We start from the raw sequence: 6,000 nt of genomic DNA, 5'->3' as shown, positions 1-6,000 counted from the left end.
GCATTTCAGTCAAGTTGAATCAGCCTTGCTGATATATTCATTTTAGAGACAAGAGGCATCCCTTCCAACTAGCCACACTTGTTCATTCGCTTTCTAATTGTACTTTCTCATTGAACTCACTAACATTTAACATGCTAACTGAAGTCTGCACAGTCTGACATGTGGCTGTTAGTTGGGTTTTTTGGGGGTTTTTTTTAGTTTCTTTGAGCATTGCACGGTCTGATCTTGGAGCGGATTTGCTGGGACCTCTACTCCTGCAAAGATTGGCATCTGTCTCAAATGTTTTCCTTTTGTGAATAATCTTTCTGATAGACTTCAAAATGTTTGGAAATGGTCTTGTAACCCTTCCCAGATGGGCAGCAACACTTTCTTCTCTAAGGTTATTGTGGATGTCTTTCTTCCTTGGCATTCTGCTAACCAAAAAACTCCCAGTAAGCAGAGACTTGTGCTTTTACAGAGGTGGTCACACTTGCTGATCATCAGTTCATGTGGAGCATTTGATTAGCAGGCCCTGGCTTCTAATACCCCTTAATTTCTTTGGAAGCAGTAAGGCTGTATGTAGTTTTTCATACACTGCTTCTGCATTTTGGCTCAGTTTTTTTTATTAAATACACACAGTGCAATATGTCATTTTTGTAGTTCATCTGAGGTTGTATTCATGTACAAATCTGCTAAGGATCATATTATTTTTCATTATGTCCTCATATGAAAAACCGCAGAATTAAAAGTGTAGTGGATCTACCACTACAGCTGACTCGGGTGAACAAACTCTGCAAATTGTGGTGTTATGGTCGTGTCATTTGAGCAACGTTAAATTGCACGGTACTTTCTGAAATGGTGTTATTGCTTCACAATTCCCATATTATGGCAAGCCACATTTTTAATAGTTAATTCAAACACTAACCCGAAGCTTCAAAACATGTGAGGTTCCAGGGCCAAAATGCAATGGACAGATATGAAATGAGCAACAGATGGCTGGAACCGATGAGGAGAGGAAAACAACACTATTGAGCTGAGCCGGAGAGGCATTTGGGCAGATTTCAGTGCTGCCGTCTCCATCATCATAAACCATTCATTTGTCTTGAAGAGAAGGGCTCCTCAAAAACAAGTGCCAATAACTGCTCATTACACAGAGATTTACCATGGATTATATATCCCCATACACTTGTACACTTCACAAACAATAAGGACCTCTTCTGACTTTGTTCAGCAGAGGATTTGATGCAGTGCTGTTCAACTGCACTCTATTATTTTTCCTGATTTCCTAAAAGAGGAAATCATATAAGCAGCAGCAGCAAAAGTAACTAACTTAGTCTTTCATTAAAAATAAAGGAAAGTAAATTTACAGACAGAAACTAGTCAGCGTAGCTGGAAGTAGCAACACCCCAAAGGAATTATCACCTGACTCTTTATTTCTCTTCATTTTCTCAGTATTCATTCGTGTATATAAGAAAATGATTGGGCCTCGGGTTCTGAATAGTGAAGTAAATTAAAGTGAAGTGACTTAAACGCGCAGTCTCTTTAATGGACAGCACAGTCATTAAAAAGACTCTTTGTAAAAAAGAATTGTAATTGAAGTTTGTGGGGAAATGATCCTACGTTGCATCATATTTACGACAAAAGCAAACATTTACCTCATGGGTTCAAAGTTTCAATTGTTAGTTTCAAGTCTTCTCTAATGTCTAAAAATCATTTTAGAGTAAAACAGATAAGAATTATTATGGAGGTGATTTCTCAGTGAGATCCAGCCTTCATTTGTTCAGCATTCAGATGTAGTAAAACACGCTTTAAGAAGTCAGCTGTCAGTTTTCTGGTAAATATATTTTTTAATTCTCCAGGAAATCAGGTCAAGTTAGTCTGCTGACTTCTTCAGATTTTTTTTTTGTGTGTGTTAATCACAACAAAAACAAACATAGCCAATGGCTATGCAATGTGTTTCAACAAATGCCATTCCTCTTTTGCTTTCCACACAAACTACCACCTACCACCAAAGCTTGCTCAAGCGTAATTGGTCAATAGTACTTGAACCACGAGTGGACTGCAAACAGAAACTAAAAATCTTGCTTCTTGCCTGCACATTCGACTTATGCATATGCTGCTTAAAGAGATTCGTTTTCTCTGCCATCCCAGTTAATATCACCATATATAACAAATGCTCCTTGCCAGCTTGTTAGATAGAGAGCCAGTGCTAATCGTGTTGCCTTCCTATGTAACTGAGGTCACGTTTGGATTCAAATAACCAAGATGGAGACTGGATCATCCCTAGTATGGCCATCGTTTACATGCAGCTAACTAATTCGTTCATCATTAGTTGTTTCCAATCATCATCCAATCAGACAAGGTTAGCCAGTAAGTGGGGAACATGCACTGTTTCAGCAGTTGGTGGTGATCATCATAAGAGAAAAGAAATGCTTCAAATAAATACAAATTTGATGGTTAAAACACTCCCCATCAGCTTTGTAAAGTGATATGAGTAGCTGTGAAGAAGAAATGAAGAAATGGGAACTGATCCAATGCCAACTGGCCTAGCAAAGTTTCTGCAGTGAGTCACTTTAATATAAGAGAGGATCCTACTATGAAAAGCAAAGTTGTTTCAATTATTGTCCCAGTCAGCTGTTAACATTTACCAGGACACCGAAGTTGAAAGCAAGACGTGATATTTATTTTAAAAATCTGTCCTTTTCCTGCTGTGACCATTCTGAAAAAAGAGGGGGGGAGGATACATCCTGTGAGTATTGATGTTAAACTTCACCTATAGCAGAGGCGCACACGCAGAGCATATCTACTTCTACTGTAGTCCACTACTGTCATGTAAGGAGTGATTCACTGAGCAAAGCTTGCTTCGCTGGAAGCTTACGGTACAGACTATGAGGAGACCCGTTACCTAGCAACCACGCTGATTGTCTCATGCTCCAGGTGTAACTTCCACGAAGAAGGTAGCTCGATGTGAACCAAGTGGCTGCTATGCTATTTGAAACCCTGTTATTTGTGTGATTGAAGAAAAAAAAGGAAACTGAACACACATTGTGTTTGTGCTCTTGAGGTTTCCAAAAAAAGAAAGAAAGAAAAAGAAAGAATGAGCTGGTGAGCTTCAAGGTTTAAGAGAGAATCTCATGAGCTGAGGCGGTTTTCCCTGTCACACTGACTCATCAATCAAGCTTCAGCCTTTCTCTCTCCCTCCACACTTTTCCGTTCTGTGATCAGTGTTATAATTAATCAAACAACACCACGCAGCACTCTAATTAATCTCACCGCTTACTGCAAGTCTTAAACCAGACGTCTTTGCAGCTGTCAATCATCTGCAGGTAGATCAACTTCAGGGGGCACCAGTGGAAATGATTTCATTTTTTTAAACTCGCAGACATAAAGACATTTTTTTAAATTTTTCATTCAGACAAGAAAAAAATTGTCTCACAAATCATTTAGTTGGCTCCTCCATCTCCTTCTCTCCTCAACCGTTGCACATCCCAACTTGTATTTTAACAATATTTCTCCCTAAGTTACACAAATCAACATTTGTTCATCCTGCTGCCTTTCTTACCTTTTCTAAACAGGCTTTTGAAAACCTTTAATGATTGGCTGTGGCAGCAGACCCGTGCTACTTGTTGACGTCTCTGAATGATCAGCACGATAAAAAGTGACCGTGACTCTTCCAGGTGAAAAAGCAATTTAAGTCAGGATGGTAGCTATATATACCTGCCCATGCACATGCCATTCCAACAAAGCTGTGAACTGTTTGAAAATACTGCATGTAAAAATATATTGGACCATGCAGAGAATATCACTGGCATGTCTGCACTGACTTATAACACTTTTATAATCACAGCATAAACGCATGTTATTGCCTATAAATCTCCTTGATCTTTATATAACTTTCATTTTGTGTGTGTGTGTGTGAGACCAAGATCATCCATCTCAACCAAAACTGTTATCCAATCCTCAGTTATATATTTTGATACAATGAGTGCAGCGATGTTTTTGATTCAGTGGTTGATATTGCTTGAAATGGCTCCAGGTATGCTTTGGCCAAGAGTCTGTTCAACATTTTAGAGAAGTGGGTTCTAGACAGAACAACTCCAGGCTCCCAGGAGAGGTGAGAGAGAGAGAGAGAGAGAGAAATGGAGAGAGCTGTGCAGCAGTGAGGACGGTAGAGAGGCCGAGGCCTGGGAAACAGTGCCATCTATTGAATGTACTTCTCCTACCATATATGTTATAGCAGGAATGGTAAATCATTTGGAGCTGACAGCAAAGGTTTAATAGAGACGTTTCTTTCTCCGCTGAACATCTATATTTCCCTGCATGTCACCGATGCCAAGCACATAGTCAACTCAGTATTCAAAGACAAGCAATACTAAGAAGATGCACCTATTAAATCATATATATATCCTGCAAATATATAGACATTTAATCTATAGGAAAAACATCCATGTAGATGCCTTTTTAGGGTGATGCATTGTTAATTTTCAGGTTTTTTTGTGTTTTCTGAGGAGAATAATTGCCATTCATTCAATGATATATTAAACCTTTAAGGACATTAAGGGTATGTTCTCTTCTACGCAGTATATATGGGTGTAGTGTATACAGTTTAGAACTATTCCACTATATTTAAAGACTGGTAAAATCTCTGTACACATCAGAGTGAAAGCCTGGCTCTGACCACAAAAAGTGTTTGACAGCTGAGAAATGTATGTTTTTTTATGCTGTTTAACACGGTGTATGTTTTTATAACATATTCTAACATATTCAGAATTTTTAATACTAAATTTAAATGTTTTTTATGCAAAATAAATATTTTGTATGATTCGATCTTTGTTTCAAAATCCCATCATCTGTTATGTACTTATGCACTGGTTTCTACTAATGGGTAACTAATAACAGGTGAAAGTACTATATATTCAAACCTCCTTGTACTTGTATAGTTATATGTAGTTTTCAGGTATAGTTATGCAATGGTTTTAGACTTAAAATGGTCCTTAAGGTGACTTTAAGTGTTATTTATTTGTCCAGAACAACAAAAATCTAGAGTATCAGCTAACCCCAGTTGCAACAATCACTGAGATGTAACCACCACTGAAGCAACACTGTATTAATATTTGATCATATTCAAATGTTGATTTGTAAATGAGTAATTTTAGGCTCTAAAAGAGTTAAATGGTGGTAAGAGTAGCAACAATGTGTAATAAGCACTCACCACACGCTGAAGTGAGTGGACCTTGTAAATTATCATTATGACACTTTATTCACCAACAGCTACTACTGCCTACTGTATTGTAAGCTTTACCAGGATCCTTTTAGCCCGACGAATGTATTTAACAGCAGTCATGCTCATGATAGCGTGAACCTACAGACTGGCTCTGACATCATAGAGGTCTGTAGGAGTTTGTGACAAGATCAGATGAGAAAGGACTTATTCACCAGCGCCGTGGTTGATATTCACAGTGAAAGACAACCGTCAATGCCCAACTGCTCACAATGCTAATTTCTGACACATCTCTGTGAATTTTATGCAAGATCTGTGGTGACATGCAGTGACCAGCGAAACCGCATCATAGTTCACGTTGGGTAATTGTTGCACGGAGGGTGGTAATAGCGGAGTTAATACTTGCGATGGAGTCATCTGTTTGTAACAGTTCACACACACTTATACGGTAGTTAAATGTACTATTTAAAGCTGTACGAATTATGACAGTTTTTTTCGTCATCCTGTGAAAAGCATCCGTGAGACTGGTCCTAGTTGTGTAGCATTTGAAACTGCAGACTGAAAAGATGATAAGAAACTGGGTTTTTTTTTCATAGATATCAGCATTTATGCCTTTTATTGTTGCCAAATACAAAGCTTAAGAAATTTCACAAGTGTAGACATTTCTGCCTCCGTAGCTGCTTTAACACAAACATGGGGTATAATAAAGCTGATTGGCCAGTATGACAGATCAGTGCCAGTGTTTATAGTCCTTATGTCTTTGGAATGGTCCATGCAGCTTTTCACAATAGTGAGGCCAG

The sequence above is a fragment of the Diplotaxodon limnothrissa genome, linkage group LG6, assembly GCF_057381915.1.
Source record: "Diplotaxodon limnothrissa isolate DT_005_m linkage group LG6, D_limnothrissa_male_GT1.1, whole genome shotgun sequence".
Lineage (NCBI taxonomy): Eukaryota > Metazoa > Chordata > Actinopteri > Cichliformes > Cichlidae > Diplotaxodon > Diplotaxodon limnothrissa.
This window is presented reverse-complemented; position numbering follows the sequence as displayed.